The sequence below is a fragment of the Mauremys mutica genome, chromosome 1 (assembly GCF_020497125.1).
Source record: "Mauremys mutica isolate MM-2020 ecotype Southern chromosome 1, ASM2049712v1, whole genome shotgun sequence".
Classification (NCBI taxonomy): domain Eukaryota; kingdom Metazoa; phylum Chordata; order Testudines; family Geoemydidae; genus Mauremys; species Mauremys mutica.
In genome coordinates this window covers 122,958,553-122,974,192 of record NC_059072.1, presented here as the reverse complement: position 1 = coordinate 122,974,192, position 15,640 = coordinate 122,958,553, and the positions used below count along the sequence as shown (strand labels likewise).

The 15,640-nt window shown below is 41.5% G+C and overlaps 1 protein-coding gene across 5 annotated transcripts in view; it reads right to left on the bottom strand.

Annotated features, from left to right (window-relative positions):
• The window catches only part of SSPN (sarcospan), a 42,790-nt gene that overhangs the window by 8,190 nt on the left and 18,960 nt on the right, over nt 1–15,640 (bottom strand). Inside the window, exon 1 of one of the 5 annotated variants that reach the window (XM_044993926.1) lies at nt 1,670–1,713. The exons of 3 other annotated variants lie outside the window; for them this stretch is intronic. The gene's annotated coding sequence lies outside the window, so the exon portion shown is untranslated. Of the gene's footprint in view, nt 1–807; nt 935–1,669; nt 1,714–15,640 lie in introns of those variants that run through there. One more of the 5 variants, XM_044993935.1, reaches the window with a different exon arrangement.

Sequence of the window (15,640 nt, the reverse complement as noted above, 5' to 3'; positions counted from 1 at the left end):
TTCGTTCAGCTAATATAGTAAACGAGACAGTTTATTTGTAAAATTTAACTCAACACAACCATTATAACTCAAAAAAGAGAGAAATGCCAGAGATTCCATCAAGCCTACCATGGGCTTGGTTATTGGTTTTACATGGAAAGTGCTCAGATACTAGAGAGAGGGATACTAACTTTTGGGATGGAATTCTGGATAGCCCTGTGTAGGTAGAGAAGAGAACACACAGGAACCAGGCAAAATTTTGCCCCTACTACTCCTAAAATTCCATGTAGGCCAGCTAGTGTGTCTAATGACATTCCACAGATATGTCTGGGGTAGACAGGAGAGTTGGGGCATAGCCATCTCGCCATTCTCCTTGAACATCTGCTACTAGCAGGTGCAGATGAGCAGAAGTGGTTTCTTTTTGAAGCATTGGTTGCTTAGTGCGCTCCCTGACGTCCCATGGGCCACTATGCCTTATTTGCCCTTCGCAGGCAGAAAGGTTCAGAAAAACCTTCAGCTAGTTGCTATGCTCCACTCCCTTTTCCAGCGCTCTTCCCAGGAGACATACCAGAATGTAGTCTTTTGTTTAGAGGCTTGTCTATGCACAGAAGTTTCACCAGTTTCCATTTTTAAAACCAGAATTTTGTTAAACCAAAGCAAAACCTTGTTTGGACTCACTTATATTTAGTTTAAAAGAAGTTCATTTTGGCTTAGCTTAAAACCTGTCCTAATCAATGTAAATGTAATTTGATATAAGCCCAGTGTAGATGGATTTAAGATCCTACACACAAAACTTTTTGCAAAAGTTAAACTCTTCTTCTTCTTCACCTTGTGTCATCAATCGGGGATCACCTTGTCCCATCAAGTCTTCGTCTCCAAGTGTATTTTCCAAACTGAAACCAGCCTTCTTCATGCCCTCCTTCAGTGTCTCAAACCACCTTTCTCTAGGTTCTCCTTGTGATCTTTGTCCTGGGACTACATCTCATGTACTCTCTGGCCAACATAGCCCACATCTTGTAGTCTCACGTGACCCAGCCATCTCAGCTGATACTCTCTCAGCTTTTCAGCAATAGGGGCTATGTGCATCATGGCTAGTACTGTTCAGTTGTATAACCTATCAGTTCTCATCTTATCCAGATTCCACTGGAGCACTCATTTTGGCAGTGTGAAGTAATTGTTCTTCTCTCTTCTTCATGGGCCAATACTCAGACTGTATATCATGGCTGGCTTAATCATGATCTTATACACTTTGGTCTTTAGTTTACTTGGCATATTCTTATCACAGAGAATTTCCTCTATTTATACCAAAATGCACTTCATATGGCTTCTAACATCCACAACCAAATTCCCATCATGACAACACTGAACTGAGGTATTTAAATCATTGCACAGACTTAAAGCTAGATGATATAGAGTTGATTGGCTTCTTGTTGTTCCCCTTAATGAAATGTATGTATTCAGTCTTTTGTCATCTGATTCATAAGCCATTGTCTGCTAATGCCCTCCATAGTTTGAGGCCTCTTTTCAGTTTGTATTTATGTTCATGGCATAAGACTATCATTGGCAAAAAGCATGGTGCATGGAATCTCTCCCCTAGTCTTCTGCATCAAGGGGTCCATTGCAATCACAAATAGGAAAGGGGTAAAGGTTGTTCCTTGATGTAGACCTATCCTTACAGTGAAGGACTTACTGTAGACACAGCTGCTTCTCACTACTGTTGTGCTACCCTCGTACGTGTCCATGATAGTCTGAACATATGTCTCTGGCAGATTGCGTAACAGAAGGTATCACCATAACAACAATTGCCTAGGAACTCTGTCATAAACCTTCAAATCCACACCACTCAGTTCCTTGAGTTCCTCCTGCCATATTCAGGCTACAAACCTTGCATACATCATTGACCTTCCTGGCATAAACCTGAATTGGTTGTTGATTACTTGATGCTCCAGCTCCTCCTGATGTCTTTTCTCAATGATTCTCTCCAGCCATTTCATCATGTGACTCATTAACTTGAGTCAGTAATTATTACATTCTGGCACATCTCCTTCATGCTTGAAGATAGGGACCAATGTGCTCTTCCTCCATTCATCAGGCATTTTTCCAAGATGGAAAAATTAAGCAGAAAAAGTTCACCATCACTCCCTCATGGCCTGATGCTTTAAATGCTTCAATTGGTACACTGTCTGATCCCACTGTCTTCCACCCTTTCATCATCATTAACGCTGTCTGAGTCTCCACCATGGGGATAGATCTTATGAGGTTGTTGCTTGAGCATACTTCCCTTGAGGGTTTCTACATGTTGTGGTACTGATCTTCCTCTTTCATTTTAATCTCTGACAGACTTCACAGCTCCCAAGTCCTCTGCTCTTCTTTGCCTGATCTTGGTTAATCTCTCTCTCTCTCTCTCTCTCTATATATATATATATATTCCTTTTTCCCCCTTCCTTCATTAGTAGTCCCACGTATAACGCTTTAAATGCCTGACCTTTAGCTTCTCCAGCTGCTGTTTTTGATATTTTCTTTACCAACTTGTATTTCTCAGAACCTTCCACAATTCTTATTTTCTTCCATCGCTCAAATCTTTCCTTCCTCTTCTTTACCACCTCCTGCACATTGTTGGACCACCACCACAGTTCTTTGCCAAGAAGTTTCCCATTTTTCATCTGGCCATGGGCAGTTTGTGAACTTTCTGTGATATGTTTGGACATTTTCCCCAAAAACTCATCAGTTTGGACATGTCCAATCTCTGTAGAACCTCATCCTTACATCTCTAACTTCCCTATCTGTGAGCCTCCACCACTTTATTCTTTCTTCCACAACTCATCTTTTGTCCCCCACTAACCTTTTCACTCAGAAGTCCATTAGAAGCAAATCTAGGTTGCTCCCCAATCTGCTGTCCTGGGATCACTTTACAGCCTCTCGTGCTTTTGAGATCTCTTCCTCTTGTCAGGAAGAAATTGATCTGAGACCTATTGGAACAGCTCTTGTACGTAATTAAGTGCTTCGCCTTCTTTACAAAGCATGTATTGGCAACAATCAGGCCATGGGCTCTGGCTAACTAAGATTTTCTACCAACTTCATTTCTGGTTCCAAAGCCTTATCCTCTGTGACAATCATCATAGCTCTCACTGTGTTCTCCCACATGTCTGTTGAGATCTGATAATCAAGTTCTCAGCTTGTGGTACTTTATTTGTCACTTGGTCCAGAGCTATCTGGAATTCCTCCTTTTCCTCAATTGTATGACTTGCATACGTATCTGCATGTAACATGAAATATTTGTTTTCTGTTCAATGCCATTTCTAACTTTCACTCTTTCTTTGCACTTCCTTATCCTGTAATATTTCTGCTTTGATTATTCCTACACTATCTCTACTTCCTATTGAGCCATGATACTGAGCCATATGTTGAAACCCTCTTGATGTTCATGGATTCCAGCCCCTTCCATTTGGTCTCTTGCATACAGACAATATGCACTCTTTCTTTTCCCGATCTCAGCAACTTCTCTAGATTTGCCAGTCATTGTTCCCACATTTAGGAGAACCACACATAGTTCTTTAGCTCATTTCTTTAGCCACATGCACCCAGAACATGGTAATCTTTTTCCATTTTTCCACAGCTGTCAAGCAGAGCAGTCTCATATCACTTCTGAGGGATGCTCTAGCATTGTACTGATATGCTCTTTGGTCTTCATCTTCAGGGAGTATGTGTGCGTGGCACAACTTTTACAAACTGGCTGGCCAGGCCCGATGTTCTCACTTTGAAATTGGACTCCCTTCTCATAGGTGGAATGCCTACTACAGCTCATGAGCTCCATCTGTTTGGAGCAACCTAGGCCTGGTCTACACTAAGGGGGGGGGGGGTCAAACTAAGGTACGGAAGTTCAGCTACGTGAATAGCGTAGCTGAACTCGAACTACCTTAGTTCAAAGTACTCACCCGTCCAGACGCCGCGGGATCGAAGTCCGCGGCTCCCCCGTCGACTCTGCCACCGCTGTTCGTGGTGGAGGAGTTCCGGAGTCGACGGGAGAGCGTTCGGAGTTCGAGATATCGCGTCTAGATTAGACGCGATATCTCGAACTCCGAGAAGTCGAACGCTAGCCACCGACCCGGATGGTAAGTATAGACTTACCCTTAGTTATAAGGCACCAGACATCAGCCTTTCAACCCACATCTTCAATTAAGAACATCTCCACCATGAGAAGGCAAGTATACTACACTGGCCACACGAGGCATTTCCTAGGGAGTGAGAACTCATCCTCAAAACCACCCTGAACATGACAATTCTTTAGTTTGCACCTCTTTAACTAACTTTAGTTGAGTCAGTGTTGCTTTGCATGTAAATAACCTCTAAGCCTCCCCTCCAATTTGTGATCACATTTTATTTTCTGTTTCTCCTGCATGAGCCATTGTGTTGTGTTTCTAACAATACAGGAGAAAACTAATTTTACTCATTTTAAGTAGCTTGGACAATATTTGCAGGCGAGATCCTGAGATGTGTTGACCACCTGCAATTGCAACTGATTTCAGTGGGCTTTTGATCAGGCCCAAAGTGAGGATAGAATTTGATCAGTGATCTCCAGGGTGAGTTTCTATTTATATCATAAGTAACCACTGTCGTCTCTCAAAAAGGATGGTTTAGGCTTGTAGAGATAGGATCCTGAATCTAAATACCACCTATCCTCTATGTTACAAGACGTCGGCTGGTTTTTTTATGTCATTAGCAAAGACTGCAGAGTTGAACAGTAGTCGGCAACATTTCCTGTATGCCTGAATAGCATGGGTAGAGCAGAGGCTTTCAAACTTTTCATACTGTGGACTACATCTTAACAAACAGCACATCTCTCTATCTGTTTGTGATTGCATTTCAGCCCCGCGGCAATGACAGTAATTGCTTATGCAGAACAGTAATAGGAAAGTATTTATGTACTGTCACAGTCTTTATTAGCAGTATTATTTATTCGCAGTAGCACTTACTACATGCTAGGCACTTTTCAGTCATTTACAAAGGACAGTCCCTGCTCTGAACTCAGAATCTAGTGCAACAAGTATTTTTTTTTTAATGGAATTAATTACACTGTCTGCTTTTGCTCTTCAGGGTGGGCTCAGCCCTACGAGTTATTCAACATTCCTGTGAGGTGCTTAAAATCCCCAACTTCAGTGTGACTTTGGTGAGAGAACTTAGCACCTCACCAGAGAGCTCACCTAACCCTAAGCCTGCAGGATCCAAAGCTAGAACCATGTGACCAGCTCTCCCTGGACCTCCGGCTTGTGCTCTGTAGAACCTATAGCAGTGGCTCTCAGACTTTCCAGACTACTGTGACCCTTTCAAGAGTTTGATTTGGCTTGCATACCCCCAAGTTACACTTCACCTAAAAACCACTTGCTTATTAAAACAAAAAAAACAAAAAAGACATATAAATACAAAGTGTCCCAGCACACTATTACTGCAAAATTGCTCACTTTCTCATTTTTACCATATCATTATAAAATAAATCAATTTGAATATAAATATTGTGCTTACATTTCAGTGCATAGTACATAGAGCAGTATCAGGAAATTTTAGTTTGCACTGACTTCACTAGTGCTTTTTATATAGTGTTGTAGAACTAGGCAAATATCTAAATGAGCTGATGTACCGCCTGGAAGACCTCTGAGAACTCCCAGGGATACACGTACCCCTTGGTTGAGAACCACAATACTCACACTTTCATCATATCAGTAAATGAAAGCAGAGGAAAAGATAAGACATTTTAAAAAGCTTTAGTGCTGCCTAACAGGCTAAATACACCATGAAAAATGCACTCTCAATGCTGCCCCGTATTCTTGGTACATGCTTATTGGAGTTTTGATGTCCCAAAGTTAACCCTGTTACCTCTGATGTTCATTGCAGCCTCTGTGCTCAGGAAGAATACAATAGCATTCTTTGGTATGCCAACATTCAAATCCCACAATTTTGTGCCTCAGCACAGAGGACGGAATGGTCACCAGTAACCGTGGGATTCAAATTTTTGTTTGTTAAATTAAAAACAAAAAAAGTCCTCCAAAAGTAGTGTCTGCAGCATCTCTCACTCTCTATGATCTCAAATTGTAGTAACTCACCTTTTAGTTCTAGAGAACCTACATCTTCTATAATTATATTTTTAAGAGCCTGACCCAAGGTCTATTGAACTAAATGAGATTCTTTCCATTGACTTCCATGTTGGATCAGGTCCCAACAGACTGAGTGATTTCAGCTGGTCAAGTTTTTCCCTCTTAACTTCTAAATAAATGTTTAAAATAATCTGGTTCTGAAACCTTTGAATGGAAGTGTTCTATGTTTGTTTATGAAATTCCCATGTCTTAGGTTAGCCCTTGTCAGATGTGAATCTGTGATCCCGTCTTGTGACTTCCTTTAATCTTCTCATTCAAAGTCTCATTTGGTTTGGTGGGGCCTACTGCAAGTTCTTTATGTATCCTTGTTTTTGTTTGTTCTGCTGAAGAATGATATTGGGAGGGGAGGAGAGAAGAGAAGCCAAGCTCACTGGTGAGCAAGCAGTGGGACAGCCAGAGTCCCTTGGGTGATATTATGTCAGGTCTGTATGACCGTAGGATGGATGGTATACAGGACCAGGACCATTACTCCTCCCCACATTAAAATCAATGGGAAAACCTGCATTGACTATAATGTGAACACGATTTGGCTCTAAGGTACTTGTTTCTCTTTAATCCTACGTGTTTATTTTGGGGGGGAATTCTCTCTGCTTTCCCAGTGAAACTAGACTGGTAGGTTTTGCTTCTTCTGGATCCTCAGCTCATGTAAACTGGCATCACTCCAGGAAAGTCAATGGAACTGCATTGGCCTACACCTGCTGTGGAGCCGGACTTCCGTTAGTAGCTTCACAACCTGATTTTCCACACACTATCACAATGCTATTTAGTTTGGGTTCCCAGCACTGCAGGGGGTCGTCTGAATTGGAACAAAATACAAATCCAAAAATTTGTAAAATGGTATTGAATGAAAGCATTCCTGTTTGTGCTTTAATGGGGAAACAAATACTACCAACTGTTCTTCCATCAATTTCCCTTTAGGAGGACAGGATCTCTGAACACACAGCGGTGTCCCTCCAGAATGTCTGTGAAGTAGAAGACTTACCTGTAAAGTTGTATTTCATGTCATTTCTGTAAGACATGGTTAAGTAGTATTGCCTGAGAACATTTGTAAAGAAAGCATCAGTGTTATTTACTCCTTTCCATATCATGTGTATTTATGTTCTGGTCCTATGACTTGCACACAGTCTCCAATTTATTTGTTTTATTTTTATTGCTGACAGCAATAATTGACAGGGTTGGGCAGCGGGGGAGGGGGACAGACCTTTTTTGGCACAATGGTCCTGATCTGCGCTCACTTACGCGAGTGTAAATTTGGCACAGCTTAGTACAAGCCAATAGGATTACATCAGTTTGAAACTAGTGCAACTGAGAGCAGAACAAGGCTCTGGTTCTATTTAACATGATATCTAATGATAAGTTAGGATTCTTTTACAGTAAATCAAGTCCAAAAGAAAAGGGAGCTCATCCAAATCCCATTAGGTCAGTGGCAAAACAGCTACTGACTTGAACAGCAGCAGGATCTGGCCCATCTTCAGAAATCTTTCAATACGAAGAAGTATCATTCAAAAGAATTTCCATCCTGCGTACACTTTGTAGGATTCCTCTGGGATCTAAATAATATACTAAAGGATAGTTGGAGAGCATGGTTAATGGGCATTTATAAAAGGATTACATCAAGTCAGGATTCAGGCAAGGTTTGAACAGGATATTTTAGAAGGCTTAAGTATTATTTATTTATTATTATTATTATATTTTTAACAATAGTACATTATTTCTGTTAACCAAAGATATGAAGAAGAGGGAGCTGGCAAGGACCTGATGTTGATTGGTAAACAGAATAACTCCTGCCCAAATCTTCGATTTTTGGGGATCACTGCAAATATCTACTTTACATTTAAGTTTTGAAAAGGCAGACTGTCTCTTTGAAGCAAACTTGAGTACAGAACAGTTAGAGAGAAAACACTTTACATGTTTCTCTTTGTGTGTTATTAAAAAGATCAGTTTTGAATTATGCCCATGAAGTGCAATAGAATAAACATCTTTTGGTAAATATTCTTAAAGACTCCTTAAGTGACTATGTTCTAGCAGGGTGTGTTATGGATGCTGCCAATGTTGATTATAAAATAGCATAAGGAAATCTGACATTCTAAGGTTCAATAGCCATTGCAATATCCCAGCATGAAACAGACTTCCCAGGCCTTATTGACTAAATATATAATGTAAGATTCACTAGCCTTAGCACTGGGTAATCATCAGTCAATATGCATTTGTTATACAAATAAAACAGATTCTGTAAGAATTATGGAATAGTAGTTAGGAGTTATAAGAGCTGATCTAATTATTTGACTAACTAGGAATAAGCACTTCAACCCTGTGCAAATTTCAGTCCAAGTTTATTTCAAGTTCCTATTTCAGAATTTTCCGTGTGAGCTAACACACCTGTAGCAGGGTGGACCCTGCTCCTGCGGAGAAGGGGTTTAAAAAGTGGCCTGACAGGGCTTGAGAGCAGTGGCTCTCAAGGCTGAGCTGATCAGGGAAGTGGCTGCAGCTGGGGGCCACGCCCCAAACAGAGCAACAGGGCCTTATAACAAGGCAGGGAAGCCAGAAGCCAGACAGTCTCTCTCTGGCTATAGAGAGAGATGGGCCTGGCTGCTTAGGAGCTGAGATAAGTACCTAGGGTGAAGCAGGGCTGGGGAAAAGGCTGGGGAGCTCCAGCCTAGAAAGCCCCAGGCTGCGGCCTAGCAGTGGGCCAATAGGTACTGGGGGTTGCAGGGGGCAACCTAGGGGTAGGCCAAGGCAGCAGGTCCAAACCCAACTTTGCCTGTGATGAGTAGGCTGATACTGCAGTCTGCCCCAGAGTGTGGGGCTAGACAATGACTGGCAGTAGCCAATACTGAGGCAAGGTAGGGATAGAGGGTGGGGGTTCCCTGAGACAGAAAGGGAGACCCAGAGAGAAAGGAGTTACTGCTAGGGGCAGCACCCCATGTAAAAGGGCACCGGGTCCAGGGAGGGACACGGGGGCCTGAAGACAGGTGGATCACCAGCCTGCAGAGGGTGCTCCAGGGCTGGACTGAGCTAACTTCGCAGAGCAACCAGCAGGAGGCACCGCAGGGGTGAGTCGACCCATTTACAATACCCCTCATTGAGCAGATAGCTGCATGAAAGGAATCCACAGAAGGAGTTTAAATTTTGAAAAGTACTGCCTAGAAAAATACCTGGATCCGATTCTGATGTACTTACAAAGGTTACAGGTTTAATTTTGGTTACTACAGCCTCTGACATATCAAAACATTTCACACACCACTGAAAACAAATATTTACTAGAGCTGGTTGAAAAATTAAAAAAAATTGTGGAAAATGTCAACATTCTTTTCATCTAGCAGGTTTCTAAATGGATCCATTTTAATTGTTTTTAATAAAAGTTTTTAAACAAAACTACTATTAGAATGGTTATTGAAATTGTCTGTTTACCGAAACTAGAGATAGAGCCTGTCACTATTCAAGTGAACAACTTAATTCTTGTTGATTTCAATGGGAACAGAACCAGCCCCTATACTGGGACCTAAATACAATTACTTAGAACTAGACTTGCAATGATTCCTTCCTACGATAGCCCATAGCTTGTAAGACATTTGGGACAGAAACTGTCTTTTAATTGTGCCCAGTGCCTAGCACTGGAGAACTTGTCCCTGATTGGGAACTCAAGGCGATACCACAAAACAAATATTAAGTAGAGATAATAATAATATGGTGACTGACAAACTACGAATACCCACTTTACGTACACAGAGTAGATTCCATCAAAGTATGCAAGATGCCACTCTTTACGTAGCTTAGTCATCTAAAAAGTGGAACGAAAGTAGTGAAAAAAAAAGTAGTCTTTCCTCCAACCTGCCACAGCAAAAATCCAGTAACACCAACTTAATTTCTCACTGCCAAAACAAAGGCACATGCTGAACATCCACACCTGTCTTCAAAAGGACAAAGGTTGATTGTTTTCCAAAAAGCATAGCCAGACTGGCAGCAGCAGAAGCACAAACATCCTCCTGCTTTACATGACTAATACATGACATCCCTCAGACCTATTATACTCATTGAACTAACCATGGCAACAAAGTGAGAAAAATATGATCTGCAAAAGCAAAAAAAAATAATGCACAATCCACTTATTCCTTATGGGCCAAATCCAGAGGATTTTATTTTAACCAAATTCCCATGGAATTCATTGGTGTTTTTCCTAAGTAAGGCCCACCAGATTTGCCCTTCCTATCCAGTCACCCTTATTTTAAGTTGCTTGTAACTTTCTCACACTTTAATCACACAAGGTCTCAACACAAATATGGAGGATAGATAGCAGAATACAATCTGGTAATGATTAAGATGTTGATGCAATATACCTAATTGGGGGAAATATGAACATCAGAAATAAATTGCAGTTGTGGTTTGCATTAGTTATTGTCGCACTCTGATATATTAACATGGTTTGCTTTATTCCTACAGCTGTCTAAACCATGAATTGTGCTAATCTGCTCTCTTTTCTGCCTAATACATTATGAGGATTTTTTGTTGTTGCTGCTGCAATTTTAGCCAAAATGTGGCCCTAACAGGTAGGCCTCTCAGTCAAATGATGTATATTTGCCTTCCAAGAATTTCCTACAGATTTTGGAAAACATATGGTGCTGATTTAGGAGAGGCAGGACAGCTGAAAATGTCTGCAGAGAGATTGAGAAAGAGGAAAATCTGGATCAAATGAGCATCTTGGGCCCTAACCCAAGACACATCTGGAAACACTTATGCAGGTGACTAATTTTACTCATCTGCTTTATTATATGGTCTGGTTAGCAGGAATTTTAGAAAATAACCCTTGTAATCAAAAGAGTAAACAGAGTGAAAAGCAACACATTTGTAACCTGTGGAACTCATTGACACATGATATCACTGAAGCCAAGAGGATTACACATTTTTATGGATAATGAGACTATCCAGAGTTACATTAAATAGAATGCACCTTTTTAAAGAGGAATAAAAACCCTTATGCTTCAGGGAATAAGCCAACCACTAATAGATGAAGTTAGGAAGAAACTTTCCTCATGAGCAAGTTATTCCATAATTATCCACTCAAGTCACCTCTCACTATCTTAGATAGGGCATCTTTCTTTGAAGCATCTGTTACTTGCCACCATCAGAGAGGGGATACTTAGCTTCATGCCATGGCAGTCTCGGATGACGACCCAATGTCTGTTGTTTGATTTAAGAACACTTTCACTGCAGATTTGACAAAATGCAAAGAAGGTACCAATGTGAGATTTCTAAAGATAGCTACAGCACTCAACCCAAGGTTTAAGAATCTGAAGTGCCTTCCAAAGTCTGAGAGGTACGAGGTGTCAAACATGCTGTCAGAAGTCTTCGAAGAGCAAACACTCTGCCCATGAACATTTCCTTTGGTTTCTAAATAGCATCGATTGTATTTCAAATGAAACTCAGCTGAAACTGCTAAGTTTCACCTGGTTTCATTTTGAAATAATTTTAGTGTGATGCAGTCAAGTGTATCGCTTCTCTCTCTAGCAGCTAGTCCACACAGAAGGTAAGAGCCTATTACTGCTACTAATCCATAATGTTACTTGTGTTGCTCAGCAGTAGAAGCCTGTGCTTTCAGTGCTATGGATCCCAGATTCCATCCATACTGATTGCCTAGGGTGGGTGGAGGGAGTATCACAGTAACCACAGAACCAGAAAACAGCCCATCAGCTCCAGATTTCTGGAGTCTTATCACAACAAACCAAGGCCAAGTTCTGAATTTGTAATGAAACCTGAATCCACACTAGTTTTGCCTGGTTTGGTTTTCACTGGGAACATTTTGCTCTAGTTGCTTCACTAGACAAGTTCCCTTTCATTCATGCTAATGGACTAAAGCACTTTGTCACACTGTTCATAACTGAAAATACTTTTGCCACTAATAAAGCAAAAAATCAGTCAGGATCTATTTAACACATTAGCAGTTTTCCTTCATTTTTCTGTCATACTTCAACAACAGCTAGGGGGTTAAATTCATTCCGGGTGTAATTCTGATGGAGTTACACTGTGGGTGAATTTAGCCCACTGTCTTTAACTTCATTAAAAAGGTCTTGATCAGCGTTTCTCAAACAAGGGTCGCCGCTTGTGTAGGGAAAGCCCCTGGCAGTCCGGACCGGTGTGTTTACCTGCCCCGTCCGCAGGTCCAGCCGATCGCGGCTCCCACTGGCCGCGGATCGCTGCTTCAGGCCAATGGGGGCTGCTGGAAGCGGTGTGGGCCCAGGGACGTACTGGCTGCCGCTTCCAGCAGCTCCCATTGGCCCAGAGCAGCAATCTGCGGCCTGTGGGAGCCATGATCAGCCGGACCTGTGGACGGGGCAGGTAAACACTCCGGCCCGGCCTGCTAGGGACTTTCCCTACACAAGCGGCGACCCCTGTTTGAGAAACCCTGGTCTTGATAATATATTTTACAGTTCTTAAACAGTTGGTGAATCTGAACACTAATCAAATCCTTTGAAAAGAGCACTTGAGTGGGATGTTACTAAAACAAGCACACATTGATATTTTACACCACCACTTTCCGTTCTGCTGTGCTGCCAAGAAAGGCAATGTTGCTCATTTCTGCATTAATAAAGGAATTCCAGAAAGATGCATTTTCTGCTACAGAATAGGAGCATATTTGTTTTATGAGCAAGACACACTCCATCCCATGCCCATATGTGTGATCTCCAATCTCTACACTGGCCTAATACCAACCAAAAAGACTGTGAGCAGGATATCTGCATGCAGGGTGTTCTAACACAATGGATCTCCAAATGCTCCAACGCATAGTTCTCAGAATATTCTGTCCTACAGATGACCTGCAAAGGTCCTAGGAGCTACACTGACAAACTTTGCTCTGGCTCACGGGTTCTCAACCTTTCCCAGCCAGTGTCCCAACAAGCAACATTCATATCCGTCACAGTGCAACCATATATAAGCAAATAATGGCACAACTTCTCAGCTACCTCTTTATTTTTTAAGCTCTCATGAACCAATATCTTTGCATTGGCTCCCACACCACTCCTGACATCACTTGAGCTCCACTTAAACATCGTCTCTCCTGGCCGCTGGGAGTTACAGATCCAATTTCTCAATCTCACCTCTATTTCAGTACCATTCCCCACCCCCACTCCACCTGAGCCTGGCTGCTTGGAATGGAAAACATGTGCATCTTTCCTCCCCCACATTTGGTGTGTGTGTTTTCTCAGTAGCTCTCAGACACTTGTCTCTCCACCTCTCACTCTCCCTGAAACACATGTATCAGAACAGTCTCATAGTCACCACACCATTCGACTCCAAGACCAGGCAGTGTGAGCAGAAACCCAATCAGTGGCACATGTAATTGTGCTGGTAAGGAATGTGCCTACACCAAAACCTGCTGGTAACCCAACATGGTGGAACAACCCACAGACCGAGAGATGCAAGTCTAGCCAACACATTATTATTTATTACTCGAGCTAGATTCTTAAATTGGCACCCATTACTTTGTATCTTTAGGTCTTCTATATAGCTGGAAAGATGAAATGATTGTAAAGCTCAACGCAAAGAGATCCTAAGAATTATGTAGCCAAAATCTTGTGTTCCCAGGGTCTGTGGGAGCTCTGCCATCTATCACAAGGTCAGATAGGTTGCTGTGTGCAAAACCCAGCAGTGTTAGTTCAGACTTGAGTTTTGCTTTGAAATTTTAGGTAAACTCAGTGTAAATGTACCAATTTTTGCCTGGTTTCAGGTTGAAGCCATGAAAACAACTGAGCTTTGCATTATTTATACCCAGCCCACACCCATCCAAATGTCAGTCCAAATTCCTGCAAACAGTTCATAAATCATGGCAAATATTACCTGAGTTACGGGTTGGTCACAAAACCTCAGTGACCATTGGTCTGGCTGGGGACTCCCTCTGGAAGGGTAGCCCAGCTTTATGTGCTGATTCTTGGGTCTACACTTTTTTTTTTTTTATATAATGTTGGCTGCATACAGGAAAATCAAGGAGCATACTCAGCAGCTGTAAACTTGCATGCCCTCGCTGACTTCAATGGAGCAATGCCAATTTACTCCAGCTGCAGATCAAGCCCTGCATCTTTGTGGTTGTTTATCTGTCCTTCTAATGAAGAGGTTATTCAAAATTTGGGAGATCCATAGTGTGGATCTGAGAAGAGAATTTGACCATCAGTGTTTGCAGAAACTTTAGGACATGTTAACTTAAAAAAATTAAGTGGAGATGTTGCATGCCCTAGTTTATTGTTCCCCTTCCACCCTCCCCTTGTAATGGAGCAAGTCCCATTGGAAATTTCTCTTCTTTAAGTGAGGGTAGTATTGCACCCTGCAAGATATAACTGAACTTTTAGATCTATATTTTGGAAGAAGAGAAAGAAAGGGGAAAGGGCTAATTAAAACCACCCATTATCTGTTTAGAAACTCGGGTCCTGATCATTCCAACTTTTTCAGGATTGGACCTTTGACTTTTACGTCTCAGCAATCCTTATCAAATTATCTCTAACACAAAGATGTAATTGTTATGTGCAGCAGCTGGATTAATACTATAAACCATAACAATTCAGGTCAAATAAGCCTCAAATAATAAGGATTTATGTTTGTGGTACACGATACATTGGTCTACTCCATCAAGAATCTTTTCTTTGTTAAAGTGCCTAAATATGTATTTACTTGGCGGAAGATTTTATGTTCTATTGGTTTAATAATGCTCAGAATTAGTACAAACACATAAGAATACATCTACTTGAAATATGGTCCTTCGGGGGAAAAATAGGCATAGCAAAATATACATAATACACACCCCAACACAGGAATACCATAGCCACATGTACTGTCTCTCTAAAAATTATTAAATAAAACAAGACCAAATCCTGAGAGCTGCTGAGTGCCCTCAGCTCCTAGTGACTTCTACAGGAGCACCCTGTGCTCAGGATTTGGGCTATATTTCTTAGTTGATTGCGTGTGTGTGCGCATGATTATAATAGACTTATCAGGGACCCCACCCTTTACTCCTGCCACTGTGTTTTTTTGTGCCATATCTGCATTAGACAAGGCTGGCCTGTCACTCGCAACTTTGAATTTCCTCATGTTAGCTGGCTTGTGTCACACCCTTCAGATTTTACAGACTTACTTGTTTTGCATTTCATAGTAACCCTTTAGTCCCAAGAGCCACATGGGGTGTGTTTTATGGAAAAGAATTTGGGATGTGGCTGGGGGTCGGGGGGAAGAAAGGGGTTAAGTTACAGTCTTTTTTTAACTCATCACAGTGTGGAAGCTAAAAGAACAGCCAGTTCTTTTCTGACACTATTATAAATACATTGAATTAGAGGTTTATAATTATACTTTCACCCTCTTAAAACTGACTGGTTTTTTTGGGGGGGGGGATAACATAAGTAGTAAACATTTTTTTCAGCATTACTAACCATCATTTAATAGCAAACAGCTTAATAGGTAACATAATATACATCTGGTGCACAGCAACCTTGTATTTTATTCAAGGTATTGGGGTGTTTGGGGGAGGAATA